We start from the raw sequence: 15,904 nt of genomic DNA, 5'->3' as shown, positions 1-15,904 counted from the left end.
CCTCCCGCGTGACAGAGGCCTCACGTCCAGCCCGTCACCCTCCACGACAACGGGTGCACCGTGTGAGCGTGGCCCCCGGCTCCCGCGTGACTCTATCTACAAGCTGGGACACAGGCGCTCCAGCACTGCCGGGCACTCGTCACGAGTGGCCCCGCCCTCCGAAGGGTAGAGAGCTGTGTGTACGCGGCCCCGGCCCCGCGCGACACGGCGGACGCCCGCGCCGAGACGCCCACAGGACACGGACGCCCCGGACACGCGGAGGCCCCCGCCACAAGCGGCCCCACCCCACACACGCAAGAAAGACGCACTAGCAGCCAGCACACAGCAGGAATACAGGCCAAAGGCCACAGCACAGACCAAGGGACACACCACGAGGAAGCACCAACGTAGGTGCCCACAGTGCATCCCGCATAGCACAAAGGTCAGCGCCACCACACCCTCGCGGCGGCACAGTCATGTCGGACGCCGCGACCACCCCGGCGTCCTCCTCAGGAGGAGCAGGACAGGCATCTGGAAGCGCCGATACTGCGCAGGACAATAACCCCCATGCACACCAGGAAGGTGCAGCCCAAGTCATGCATATGCCCAACCCATTTGAAATCAGAGACACCTCCAACCTAGGGCCCAGATGGAACATATGGTTGCGAGACTTCAAGTTCTACGCAGGGGCCATAGGACTGACGGACGACACGAGGCTGAAAAACACGCTGTTCATGGCGGTGGGACCGGCAGTAAGAGATATTGCAGGGGAATTGCTGGATGTAGACACCGTCACATATGGGCAACTACATGCCAAACTGTCCGAATACTTCGCACCGCACACAAACGTGGATTATGAGCACCACATGTTCCACACAACAAGACAGGAAAAAGGGGAGTCCATAGACAGTTTTGTGATGTGATTACGCATCAAACTGAAACATTGTGAATTCCACAGGTACTCCAACGAAGAGGCGCTCAGGTCCCAAGTGATAGCTGGATGCCTCTCACAGCCTTTCCGCAAACAACTGTTACAAAAACAACGGTCACTAGAAGAAATCCTGGCGCTGGCCCGCATGGAAGCAGCGGTGGACTCGCAACTGGACAACCTTGGCAAGGTGTCCATTCACCAACCCAGCGACAACGCAGAAGTAATCAACAAGATATACACCCACCCAAGTCAGACCACCAAACACCCCGATGCCACGTGCTTCAAATGCGGCTACGAGTATCCACATTCTGGCACGTGCACGGCCATAGGGCAGAAGTGCGCCGCGTGTGGGGGAATGGACCATTACAGGGCCATGTGCAAGAACGCCCCGACCCACTCAACGCCCAAACACCGATACCAGGAAAGGCGCAGGCCCACACCACAGAGCCCGCCCAGGCCGCCAGCGCACAGCGAAAGGCGGCGTAACAGGAAGGAAGAAGGAGACCGCAGAAGTCGCTACACACGCGAAGACAGAAGATCATCCGAGGACACGAGAAGGTCACACAGGCGGCGTTTCGTAAGGTATGTGGAGACCCGCTCCCCCACCAGCACGGATACCCTCTCGTCAGAGGAGGATCAGAGAAGAAAAGGGTACGTGTGGGCCCTACAGGACAACACGACGGCCACCCAACACAGCCCCATTTTGACACTCCAAGTGAACGACACTCCACTGAAATTTCTCGTAGACACCGGAGCGATGGTCAACATCATCAGCGAAAGCGCATATCAGTCCCTGACCGCCCCACCAAAGATCCGGAAAGCCACAGTGGACATATACCCCTACGGGTCCAGGATGCCCCTGCCCTGCAAAGGCATGATCACGGCCACATGCACGCACAAAGGACACTCGGCGAAGATCCCGTTGTACATTCTAGAAACAGAAGCCAACAGCGGGTGCATACTGAGCTTTCGGACAGCAGTCGACATGGGACTGGTACACATACTATACCAGTTGATGGCCCACAAGTATTTCGCCAAACCGGACTCAATTGAACAATCCTTCCCCAGACTCTTCACAGGTCTAGGCAAACTACGCAACCGAAAAGTGCACCTCCACATCAACCCTCAGGTCAAACCGGTAGCCCAACACTACCGAGGCATCCCGTTCAACATCCAGAGACAAGTAGAGGAGGAACTGGACAAGCTCATCAAAATGGACGTCATAGAACCCGGTTCAGGCCCGACACCATGGGTTTCACCCATCGTCCCCGTCCCGAAAAAATCACCAGAAGGGTCCATACGGCTATGCGTCGACATGCGCAGAGCCAACACAGCCATCGAAAGGGAGCGACATCAAGCACCGAGAATCACGGACATGATTCACCTCCTCCATGGGGCGAGGATATTTTCCAAATTAGACCTCACAAAAGGGTACCACCAGATCGAAATAGCACCGGAATCCCGTTACATCACCACGTTTGTCACGCATCTCGGCCTGTTTCAATACAAAAGGCTCAGTTTTGGCATATCCTCGGCCGCTGAGATCTTTCAGGAGGAGATCCACAAGGTGATCAGGCACGTTCCCAACTGTCTAAACTATTCGGACGACGTCCTGGTATACGGCAAATCACAGGAAGAACATGACCTGGCACTGCACAGAGTATGTCAGGCGCTGGACGACGCAGGGCTCACCCTAAACAAAGCTAAATGCGAATTCTCCAAAGGATCGCTGAGGTTTTTCGGGCACATCTTCTCAGATAAGGGCATGAGGCCTGACCCAGAGAAAGTGGAGGCCCTCAACTCTGCCACGCCTCCCGTCAACACTACCGACCTCAGATCGTTCCTGGGACTGGCCAGCTACTGCTCCAGATACCTAAAAGACTATGCCACCGTCAGCAATCCCCTACGACTTCTCACCAGGAAAGACACGCCATTCACGTGGTCAAAGGAGTGCCAAGCAGCATTCGAAGCGATACGAAGAGCCATCACACAGGCAGAAGACATGGCATATTTTGACGCCAACCGTGATACCGAGCTGATAGTAGACGCCAGCCCCGTGGGACTGGGCGCCATATTGACGCAAAAAGACCACAAGGAGCCACGGTCCACGCACGTAGTAGCATACGCCAGTAGGAGCCTGAAGACCACAGAACAGGCATACTCTCAGGCGGAAAAAGAGAGCCTCGCGGTTGTCTGGGCCTGCGAATACTTTCATTTATTCCTCTTCGGTAAGGAGTTCACTATCGTCATGGACCACCAGGCACTACTCACCATTTATGGCAGCCCGAAGGCCAGGATGCCACCAAGAATTGCCAGGTGGGGACTCCGCTTGCAGGATTACAAGTTTACCATACAGCACCGGCCAGGCAAAGAGGAAAACCCCGCAGACTATCTTTCCCGACACCCCATGCCCACGACGGCGTCCCAACCGTCCATAGCGGACGCGTACATCAACTACATTATTCACCACCTACAACCACTTCCGGTAGGATGGCTGGAACTGTCCGTACAATCAGAAGCAGACCCAGCACTGCGAATCGCCCGCCACTGCCTTCAGGTAGACAAAACGGCCCTCATGAGACAGCAGGCCAGAGATGAAGCGGAAACCACGAAAGAAGACATCAAGTGGCTAGATCAAGTCCGCAACGAGTTGACCGTGGTGGAGGATAATGTCATACTAAAAGGCTGCAAGGTCATCGTCCCGAGAACTCTCCGGGAAAGGATAATACACCTAGCCCATGAAGGACACAGGGGCGTAGTCGCCACTAAGCGCCTCCTGCGCCAGAAAGTCTGGTTCCCCCAACTCGATCGCCTGGTGGAAAACATAGTGGGCAACTGCCACGTGTGTGCGCAAGTGGCACCCCCGCCACACCCGAACCCCCTACAACCCTCACCGCTGCCCAGCAAAGTGTGGGAAGAGCTGGCAATAGACCTATTCGGACCACTGAACAACGGGACACACGTGGTTGTACTCATGGACGAGCACTCAAAGTACCCGGACGCTCAGATAGTAGAGAGCAGCGCCACAACGTGTGTCATCCCAGTCATAGACAGGATGCTCTCTGCCTATGGTATCCCCAAAATCATAAAATCCGATAACGGTCCCACTTTCATCAGTCAAGATTTTCAACAATTCGCAAAATACATGGGGTTTCAACATCGACGCATAACCCCCCGGTGGCCACAGGCCAACGGCATGGTCGAGAGATTTATGGCCAACATAAAGAGGACCCTACAAATAGCCCATGTGCAGAACAAGCCATTCGAACAGGCCCTCAATCAACGAGAATACAGGCACACCCCCCACAGCACCACGGGTGTATGCCCTGCAGACCTAATGTTCCGAAGACCGATCACCACACGACTACCCGAAGACCCGAGACCACAAAACCCAACACCGCTGGAACAAGAAGTGCGAACAAACGACACCGCGAACAAAGCGAAAACAAAGGAGATCACGGACAGGAAAAGGAGGGCTCGAGAGAACACAATGCAACCAGGAGACGAAGTATGGCTAAGACAACCCAAGAACAGGAAAGAGGAAGCCACCTTCGCACCCACACCGCTAGTCGTGACACACAAGAAGGGTTCTATGGTCACCGCACAAAGGAGTGATCACTCAACAATAACTCGGAACAGCTCACACTTCAAACGAGTCCGACTGACGCCAGCAGAACAATGGACATGGGACCGGGACAGTGATGAGGACAGACCACGCGAAGAAGCATATCAGGGAGACGGAGAAGAGTCAGAAAGCGAAGCGCCCCTCTCCCCACCCGCCAGGGAGGAATCGACCCCGAGCAAGACAACCCGACCGCAGAGGAGTCGCATGAAACCGATGCGACTCATCGAGGAGATGGGGTAAGAGACGGGCCCGTCAACTAACACGCTAAAAAGGGGGGAGATGTCAGGTTGCCCACATCATTGTGTGGGCGGACCCCGTTTGGGTCCTCAGGACACAACGTCCCGGACGTGACGTCAGGGGAAGGGGGGAGGGTCGAGGGAGGTTTTCGGCAGTTCCGCCGGCACATTTAATAAAGACGGTTGTGCAGCAAACTCGGCTCCGGCGTATTATTCCGGCGAGCGTCGGATCAGTTGCGTAGGCCCGCTTCCGCATGAAGCGAGGACCTAACAATAGGAGAGAAACAATATGGCCATTTGCAGGCCATGAGGGATGCTGTGCAGAGGGCATTGAGGCTCGGGGTCAGTGCCATGGATAGGCAAAGCGGGCGCTTTGCTGATGACACAGCTGCTATCACCCTGGATGGACAGAAGGTGCGAGAGCTGACAGAGGCCATATCAGCCAGCAATGAGACAGTCCTGAGAGCCATCAAACTAAGTCTTCGACACATTAGCGGGACACAATCACCTCCATCTCTGCCACTCCCACAAAGAGATCCTCCCCCAACACTGTGATATGAAGATCACGATGAATACTGTATTGCTAACCACTGCCTATGCCAGGACATGGCGAGCTCAGGCAAAGGTAGGGATGGACATAGCACAGTCATTGTTTTTGAGGATAGGCATGGTTGGAGGGCATTGGTGTCAGGAATGAGTGTTGTGGGATGGCATTGGTTTTGGGGATGAGGGTGGTGGGAGGGCACTGGTGATGGGGATGAGGGCAATGGAAGGGCACTGGTGTTAGGGATGAGGGTGGTGGGAGGGCATTGGTGTTGTGGATGAGCCTGGTGGAGGGCATTGCTGTTTTGGATGAGTGTGGTGTGAGGGCACATGTATATTCCTTTAAAAAAATATAATTATTCAAGCAAATAATTTCAGTGGTTATTTGATGTTCGTCATTGTTATTGATGAGTAATTGTACAGTGATATTGTCAAATCATGTGTAATTAAAAAAAGTTCTGAAACAGCTCCTGACTGATGATTGGTCTTTCACTTCCAACATCACGTCCTTCCCGTTGGTAGCCTGCAAATACCTGCATCATCTATATTATTGGAGTCTGGGTAAGTGTTGCCATCCTCTGTGGGCATGGGCACATTCCTCCTGATGCACAAACCATGATAATCTTCCCCACCTTCAAATGGCTGTACATAAGTGCCCCACCAGTCTGATTGAGGCACTGGAATCTTGCCTTAAGAAGTTCAAATGTGTGCTCTCCCCACTCCGGAGTTTGCCTCTTTCTCTCTACCCACTCTGTGGCATCTTCATTCTCTCCCCACTCCGGGGTTTACCTCTTTCTCTCACCCCATATAGGGTTTCTTTGTTCTCTCCCCACCCTGGGGTTTGCCATTTTCTTTTCCCACTCTTGGGCTTCTTTGTTCAATCCCTATTCCGGGGCTAGGATTTCTTTCTTTCTCACTCCTCCACTCTGTTTTCTTTAGTCTCTCCACTCTCTGGAGCGATCCTCCTTAATCTTCCCCAACGGGGAGTTCTGTCAGTCTCGTTCCATTATGGGGCTCTTCTTCTTCTCACACCCACTGGAGGAATAATCTTCCTTATTCCTCCCCACTCTGGATTTTCTCTGTGCTCCCCACTCTATCATCTCTTCTCTCTCTTTGGGGTTTCTTTATTCTCTTCCCAAATGGGTGTTTGTCTTTTTCTCTCTCCCCACTTTGGGGCTTCTTTGATTTTTCTCAGTTCTCTCCCCACCCTGGGGTTTGACTTTCTCTCTTCCCACTATTCTCCATTCTTCTCTCTCTCTGTCCTACCTTGCCTCCCACCTGCCATTCTACGGGAGCCACTGCGTAACTGTTTGTGTTGATCACTGCTCCTTGGGAGGGGCGTGGAGTCTGCCCGGGCCACCATTTTGCCATGGAACCACTTATGAAACTGATTAACAGGACTCTGCATTGTCCATCATCGACTATGCTCTCCCACTTGCTCAGGGCCGGTAGGGGGTTTCTCGGTGGGGCTGTGCCTTGGCCCTCTGAGATGCCCTGTTCTCAGTGTTGGTCCCAACTGTTCCAGCTGCTCATCCGTGGTGCCTGCCTGAACTCTCTTAGTGCATAGAGTGGGCCAGGACGCTGGATGTATACCGTTTAGCTGTGGCACAATTGTTCGCTGCCCAATTGACCATGATCAATTCAGCCGCAAAGCAAATTTTGACACGCATGAATCCCCCCAAACTAAAAAGCGCCATCCACTTCATACACTCCCCCACCCACCTCGTACTTACCTTTTCGCCATCCGCTCATCTTCTAACCCTGCTACGCGGGTCGGATGTGACGCTGCAGGGTCTTTTTTTTTCTTTTTTCCCGCCCCAACCCCCAGAAGCAGCGGACACCCCTGCTATCTCCAAAAGCCATCACTAACAAACATGGGGAGCGTGGGACACCCCCACAACCCTTGCTCCCCATGTTTGGTTGTGATTACCCAAACTGATAGTTTACAAACGATCGAATGGTACTGGCCGAATTCGGCCATTGTTATCATAAAATCATTTGTAAACAATCAATTTGGGTATTACTGGGACACCATGTCTGCAATTCTCTCTCTGTCACTGGCTACACCTCCTCTGGGTCCCTTTGGCACAGTTGAACTCTGCTGGCTTCGGCAAGCCTCTCTCCTGATTGATTTTTTCAATGACACTCCTTTAGGGGGCCTGTTGACCCATCACCCTGCGATCTTGCAGAGATAGTAGGCACAGCATGGGTAGGAAGCTGAGTCAGCCACCATAAAAGGGGTTATAGGATGATCATGCACCCTAGCCCCTACATACTCAGTACAGGCATTATTGTCGGGAGGGGAAGGATGATGACTTATACCCCCCTCTGAGGATTTCCTGTTCCCTAAGAGGGAGTCACCTCCAGAGGGGTCCGGTTTAGCCTTTCCCCTAGTGGCTATTAAGCATAGTGGGCTCACCTCCCAAGTGCCAAAGGGGTTGTCAATCTCAGTGTATTTGTCACAACACCCTAGTCCACATGCGTGCCTCTTTGTATGCCACCTACTGTGGCATGGAAGGGTTTCTAATGGATATCATCACAAAACGTGAGCTGTGGATAGTGAGATTCACCTGCAATAGATAAGAGTAGTATTTAATGAATGGACTTTTTGGTATGCAGGCAATCATCAATTTGTGCTATGCTGCAGGGCTATCTTTCATCAGGTACATCATCAAGTATACATGAGGCTGCCCACTAATGATGTCAGAGCTGTATGGGTCTTAAAATGGGCGATGGGTAAGAAGTGCTGTAGATTGTGATGCATGGTGAATGAGTTGAGCACTGTTCACATCTCACTTTCCACATCTCACTTTCACAGCTGCTACATCACCCTTACTCAATTCAAAATTCCTGACTGTGTTGCTGTTATTCAGTGGTGTTCGTGTTGTGGATTGCTGGGTCTTATTGTCATTTGTATGCCTTTCTCGTTGTTCTAGTTTAGTAGCTATTGTTAGGGAAAGTGATGCATCCGCCAGTGTATCCTGTGTACCCTACTGTCATGCACAGTCATGTCACACTGTGCTTGGGGGAGGGGGTGATATTGGTGATGGCCTATTCACTGTGGAGTTTCGAAAGCTCTGCCCATGTTAGGCCTGCATTTTGTGACTCACATGCATCATGCACTGACAACGGCTTGACCACGCATGACGTTTATGGCAGTATTCCTGTGTGCCCTGCCCCATCTTATCCCCTTATTCATTGCATTGTCAGTCTTTCTACTTACCCAATTTCCATATAAACCATCCCCTGTAGAAGCCCATGAGTAATCGTAAACCCTAACCAATGGCCAGACCGTTGGTTAGGCAGAGAATAAGGAGGGGTGGTGGCTTCAGAATAATAGGGTTTGGAACAGGGAGAGAAAAAAATAATAAAAATAATAAAAATAATAATATTATTTTTATAATTTTTTTCTCTCCGTGTTCCAAACCCTATTATTCCTAACCCACCACCCCTTCTTATCCTCTGTCTTTACACATCACACCATGTGTGTATATGCTTGTTTATATATATGAAGTGAATATGAGATATGCCCTGATTCGAAAAAGACTCTCGAGGAGCTGAAACACCTGTCATCAACAAGGGTTCTCCTTCGCGAAATTGGTGATTAGAACAAAAATCTTCTGTGAACCATAAGATTTAAATTTTAAATCAAATTTAAACGTGTGTGGCGTAGTTCATGTGTTAAAGCAACAAATCCATGCTTAACCCTGGAGGTGGGGCAGTGGTTCCTCCGATAACCTTTTTCACACACACACAACCCCCCTATCACTAAAGAGGTCGCAAGGCCGAAGAAGTTGACCCCCTAAAAACGACTCTTTATGGATAATGTATTTCAGCCACACTCCCGGTCCCCTCAGCCGAGGCATAAAATAGCTTATCCTCCATATTGAGAAAAGTTCTTTAACTGAAAATTACCTGTAGTCTGCAATATATCCAGCATAAGAAAAGTGTTATAGTTAGCGTTAAACTTTGTTGCTTGGGCAATGATATTGTCAGTTCAAAATGGGCTACTTTTGAAATCATAGTTTCAAATTGTTACATGGAATGAAGAAAAACCAAAAAAACGCATGAATTTTCAATAGGAGAGGTAAAACGAGGACAGATGCCTGAAGGCCACCGTGAGCATTTCTAATTCCACAGATGTAATCGGTCTCTGTTAAATAATGCATGCTCTTCCTATCCGTGCTGCTGTTCACCTACTGTATATAAAATATAAAGCACAAAAGTGTCAGAAGGTTGAATATATAGTGCTCAATTGAGTGTCATTCTAGGTTAGTGCCTCCGAGCAGGGTGAAGGTTTTGCATGCAAGCAAAGGCAGCAAATGACTTCATTCCTGTGTCAGGTCATGCAGCAACGGTGACTTTTTCATTCCCAGTCGCAGAAGGACAGCTTCTTTTACCAAGCATTTGCAAAGCCAACAGGTCTGACTTTTTTAATAGGTGCGTATTTATAGACGGTTGATATTGCGTGAATGGATAGGTTGACCAGTGTGATGGTTTAGGAGGATGATTGATATCATTGTGTGAATTAATTTAATTTGATTGGGTTGATGTGTGCATGTATTTGTGGAGATGGGTGTAAAAAGGATGGTGGCTGTGATTGTGTGGAAGAATGGAATGATTATTGGGAGACATTCAGCCTCATTATAAGCAACGTACCGGCACCCTTTCCGGGCCACCATACTACAACGATACTGGTAGGGGCCACGGATCCCCGGGCAGGCTTGATCTGCCAGGTTTTCAGGCCCCTACCGGCATGGCTGTCACATAAGCACTGGCACTGTTAGCAACGGTGCCGGTGCATCCGTGTCCCCATTTCCATGTGGTCCTGGAGGACCACATGGAATTGGGGATTAGCCCCCGCTTGTGATATCCCGGTGGCACCAGGATATCAGGTGGCAGAAAGGGTGTTACGGGGTTGCCGGTAACCCGTCACTTACCGACAGGTTTTACCGGCAACCCCGTAATGCGGCCCTTATTGTCTGTCTGCATCAGTTGGATGGTGGGTGTTTGAGTGTAATAGGTTTCAAAGGACATTTTGTGGCTTTTATATTTGTGCTTAGGAATAGAAAATAACAAATTGGTGTAGCAGCAACCAAACACAAGAGAAAGCAGGCACACATGTTACTCGTACTGTGTCATTAAGAGTGCAGTCGAAGGAGAGAATGCCTGCACAGAAAATACCAAAATTAGAGTATTTCAACCCCTTTACACGAAGGCACACATTTAATTGCAAAGTTCATTCCTAAAAATAAATAAATCATCGCATCTGCAATGCAGTGGGAGGAAACAGCCCATTCCTTATTCAGGATAATACCATAATCATAAAAGGAGGTTTTTATGGGCATGTGTCACCTTAAGTCAAATTTGGGTGCTTCTTTTTGCCACATGGGAGTTGACTTAGAATCTTTCTGAATGAGAGGAGTAACCATTCGCTGTATTCCTCAATAAGTAACTTTGTTAAGGTTCTGTCTAGAATTTAAGCCCCTCGCCTGCTCCCTCGGCTTCCTTTGTCTCCGTGTTTCCATCTTCATACCCTCTCATGCCTGCCAGAAGAACGGCCACTTTTAGGCAGTACCAACACCTGTGCTTGCCTCCAGTGTGTGCTTCTGTCTCCCAAGACCTTGGGGCCTAAATGGTGTGCAATAGGCCTTAAGGTGTGCATTTCATTAACTGGTTGATTTTTGGGGTCACAGAAGCATGTAGGTGCCCAAGATCACTCTTTTCCACCCTCTTCCAACTTCCGAGCTCCGACCGGAAGAGTTCCTTTCTGGTTTGGCTATATTGTTTTGTATTCCGTGCATAAAGAATCAAACAGAGTGGTTTAGGTCTTGAACTCGAGTATATCAAAGATCTTTTAAACATGTCTCTTTGTTATGAGCAGAGCCTGTACAACAAGGAGCTGTAAGTGGTAGATAGTTGCAGACACCACAGTGAGTGGGAAATCGGGAGTGACCACTGTCTGTGGTACATCCCATAAGAAATGTGAACATTGGGTGATTAGAAATGTGGTGGGTGCAACATGATTCATGCTGTGGGAAACAATGGGCACATTTTCTGGTACTCTTTGTCTTTAAGTGTAAAAAGAGTTGTAAAACACATACGTTTTTTTTTTCAGCTCACATTATTTTACATGCTTTTATTTGTATTTTTCCAGTGGGGAATATCAAGCTACAATTATACTCTTTTTGCTCTTTATGTTACTTAAACATCTTCCATATTCTCAGGTTCTTTTACTATGTGATGTGTACTCTATGCATCTCAATACAACTGAGAATTGTTGTAACTCTCGAAACACAAATGTTAACAAATACTCCTACCAACCAAAACTAGGAAGACTGAGCCAAAATTGAAGACTGAGCTCAAAGCCAGGTGTTCACACTTACTCAAAGTATATGATTGGTAAATCTTAATCATCTAAGCCTTCTAATAGGCTTCCACAACCTGTAAATGGATTGGCACACCTGAGTCAGATGGCGCAGCCGGCCGTCCCTGAAGGCCATACCATAAAACTACAAGGACTCTCAGCCACTACGCTTAGACCACAGATGCCCCCAGAGCCCCAGCAGCCCCAGATGTCCAGAGATGCCATTCTAATGCTTGGACCATCAACCCCTGCTAAGATGGCCACCACCGGCATATCGATGCCCGCATCTGCCGCACCAAATTCATATAAGCCTTCTGATAGGCTTCCACAACCTGCAAATGGATTGGCTTATCTGAGCCGGATGGTGCAGCCGGCCATCCCCGAAAGCCATACTGTAAGGCCCCAAGAACTCTCAGCCATTCCACTGTGACCACAGATGCCCCCAGGACCTCAGCACCCCCAAATGTCCAGAGAGGCCATCCTAATGCGTGGACCTGCAGCCCCTTCCTAAGGATGCTGCTGCTGGCATATCGATGTCCGCATCTGCCACACCAAAATCATCTAAGCCTTCTGATGGGCTACCACAACCTGTAAATGGTTTGGCTCATCTGAGCCAGATGACGCAGCCATACCATAAGGCCACAAGAACTCTCAGCCACTCTCTGCTGCTTGCCGCCGCTGCCAGGAATCTATCTGCTACAAGCACTACCAGCCGTCACACCTCTTTGTAAAGGTAAGCCTGAGGCACTACTCTGTATGGCAGCACCTTCTTTGATTTGTATAATGGCTTAGTGCATTCCTCTGCCCCCACCATTACCCCACCCCCTGCTCGATTCCCTTCCTCCCTGAGTCCCAGTGTTCTTAATGGCACAAAACCCCACAATCAGAAGCAAAGTAAGCCCACAACAGCATTGCACAAATCCTGTTCAGTGCACGCCCAATACGCACAAACAGATAAAACTCCCACAGCGCACCTCTTCATGAAAGCCTTGCTGATGCTGGAGCGCAGAGCCCCATGCAAATGTCATGAACATACACTGTCCCACTCCCAAAGAAAGGCTATGAACAGCATAGAGACCATAACCAATAAGCTCCTCAGCCACCAGCAACACACATCACACCTTGGCTGTAATCCGAAACAGCATTGCATGTTTGTGCAACTTGTGGTCCCTGCACGGACAGAGCCCCGCCCCCTGAAAACCCTACAAAAGTGCACAGCAATCACTAGAACTGCCCCTCCTCCTTAAAAAAATGAGACCTCACAAGCCTCCTCATACCCCAACACACACCACGCCCTGCCAGCCCCTGCACAGCTCCCCTGTCACGTCCTGCTACCCATTCGCAAATGAATCCCATGCTCACCATCCAAGCAATGTCAATGCACAGAAACAGCAGATTGGGCATGACAACTTTGAGAGCTAGCGCTCACATCCGCCCCGCCTCCACCTACATCAGCTATCTACACCTCAGTGCTAGAACCCATACCATGTTCCCGCTACCACTAACTAATAATACATTATCTCAGGGCAGCTTTTATGCTCTGGCCGCACAACTCAAGGACACAACCTGCAGGACACACATCACGCAGCAAATGCAACACTCGCAGGCACTGCCCACCCACCACAAAACTCACTGTCAAACCAAATCAGCAAGCCTTGATAGCCTCACATCACCAACCAACTCCAAGACAGTATCTCTGTACAGTAGGACCCATAGGAAATGGAAAGCTCCCCCTGATCCCTGTGAACGGGAGCACATTCTAACTGAGCCACACCCCCTTGTCCTCCGTGGAGCCCTCATTAGTGCAAGGCCCCTCCCCGCACATGCCTTAGACATCAATGACCTAATCACCACCAATCAACTGGACATACTGGCAATCACGGAAACTTGGCTTCATCAAGCCTCTGGGCCAGCTCTTTCACTAGCCCTCCTGCAGGGCTTCACCATACTCAGGTGCGAGAGAACCATAACAAAAGGCAGAGGTTTTGCCCTGGTCGACAGAAAAACCCCAAAAATCAGCCCTATCAACAGTTCCAAGCAAACCAACTGTGAAATACTATTGGCTAAGCTAATTTCCTCCACCACAGACTCTACTACTATTCACATAATTTACAGACACCCAGGCCACCCACAGACTTTGAGGAAGATATCACCCATTTGCTCACCAACAACATTAAACCCTTCTCCGGAATTATACTCCTAGGGGAACTCAATCTAGGACTCCACGACCCATCAGACTTAACTGCCACTGCTGTAGCTAACACCCTCACAGAGTTAGGCTTCATACTGACCCCACCCACATCAAAGGAAGATCCCTGGACTTGAATAGCCAGATCACCATCACAGTTAACTCCCCCTGCCCCTGATCAGACCATCATACCCTTTGCTTTACTGTTCGTTTGCAGAAACACACTGCTGAAACCACAAGCCTCCGAGCCACACATGCCCGCAGCTCCAAGAATATCACCAAAGATTCCATCTCCCCCTTCTCTCACCCATGAACCGGGAACACTGTAGCTCAGTCACCCCACCACTCTGGCAGACCTCTACTCCAGCACTCTTACCAAAGCAGTGAACATGGTGGCCCCGCTCCTCCCTAGAAAGGCCAAGCCAATAGGCCACATTAACTCATGATTCACTGCAGACATCTCAGCCCTACGCTCTAGGAAAAGACAGGCAAAAAAGCATTTGGAAGAAAGACCCCACTCACCTCACCGAGACCACCTTCACACATTAGCCAAGGAATACAAACGGGCCATCATGAAAGCAAAAGCAGTGACTTTCAATGCAAGGATAGCCACTGCCAACTCAAACTCACATGAACTATTTAAAATCCTCAGAGAACTGGAAAGCCCTGTCCTGCCCCCAAGCACCATCTCCAGGGACAAGGCTTGGTGTATTAGCATCCAGAATTCCATGCAAGCAAAATTAATCTCCCTGAAACAGAACATTGAAAAGAAACAGGCATCTATGAATCCTGCCCACATGCTAGACAGCCCGTTGAGAACTCATTCCACCCCAGCTTTCAACTTCAGAAAAGTATCTGAAGTAGAAGTGGCGAATATCCTCAAAAACCTAAAACCTTCAAAATGCAAAGGGGATATATGCCCAGCCATGATAATAAATACTGAACGGAATCAGTAGTCCCTTTCATGACTAGGTTCCTTCTCATCCAACCTGGTCCCAGTCAGCCTGAAAGAATCATGGGTTCTCCCTCTGCTAAAAGATTCTTCCATGTACCCCATCTCATCTAATAATTACAGACCTATCACCACAGCCCCGATCCAGCTAAAGATCCTTGACAGGGCAGGACATATACAAATGCAGTCCTATCTAGAAACATTTCGCATCCTAGGTATGCATCAATCCGTGTTTTTGCACGGAGACAGAACAGTGTCAGCTCTCCTAGACCTAAAAATCCAACTTGACTCATTCAAAAACAAGGGTAAGTCTACTCTCCTCCTCCTCCTTGACCTATCTGTAGCTTTTGACTTGGTAGACCACACAACATTATGCCACCACCTCACAGCCTCAGTCAACATCACCCATGAAGCAACCTCATGGATAGCCTCCTTCCTGGAAAACAGGATTATGGGAGTCTTCTCAGAAAAGGTCAATGCCCCGCCCATCCCTATACCCAGTGGCGTCCCTCAAGGTTCCTGTGTATCTCCCTCACTCTACAACATCTTTACCAGGCCCCTCTTAGGCCTCCTTGACTGACAGGGCATCTCCTACACCAATTACACTGACAACACCTAAATCCTCTTCCCACTGACAGGCTCCTTCCACAAAGAATCCCTTACCATCAATACCATCTATACCACCATCCAGACCTGAATGGACTTGAACTATCTATATCTGAATGACAATAAAACTGAGTTGCTACTAGTCGGATCCCCGGCCATGCTCAAGAAACTCATTGCGGAATTCCCCTCAGTTACCATGGATGAAATCACAATTCCCATCCCCTTCTCAGTAAAAACTCTAAGTGTCCACCTGAATGCCACACTCTCACTCACAAAACAAGTTAAAACAATTGCCTCTTCTTCCTCATTCACAAAGAAACTTATCAATGGAGCTAGACACTTCCTCTCACCAATCAGCTGCCTAACCATCGCCAGAGCTATTATTGGAGCGAGACTGGACTAAAGCAATGTCCTCTTCGAAGGAACTTCCAAACATAACCTTACCAAACTTCAGGTAATTCAAAATAACGCCTTGCA

This window comes from Ambystoma mexicanum, chromosome 2q (assembly GCF_040938575.1).
Source record: "Ambystoma mexicanum isolate Mex_15411 chromosome 2q, UKY_AmexF1_1, whole genome shotgun sequence".
In the NCBI taxonomy this organism is placed as follows: domain Eukaryota; kingdom Metazoa; phylum Chordata; class Amphibia; order Caudata; family Ambystomatidae; genus Ambystoma; species Ambystoma mexicanum.
Note: the sequence above shows the minus strand (reverse complement) of the source record.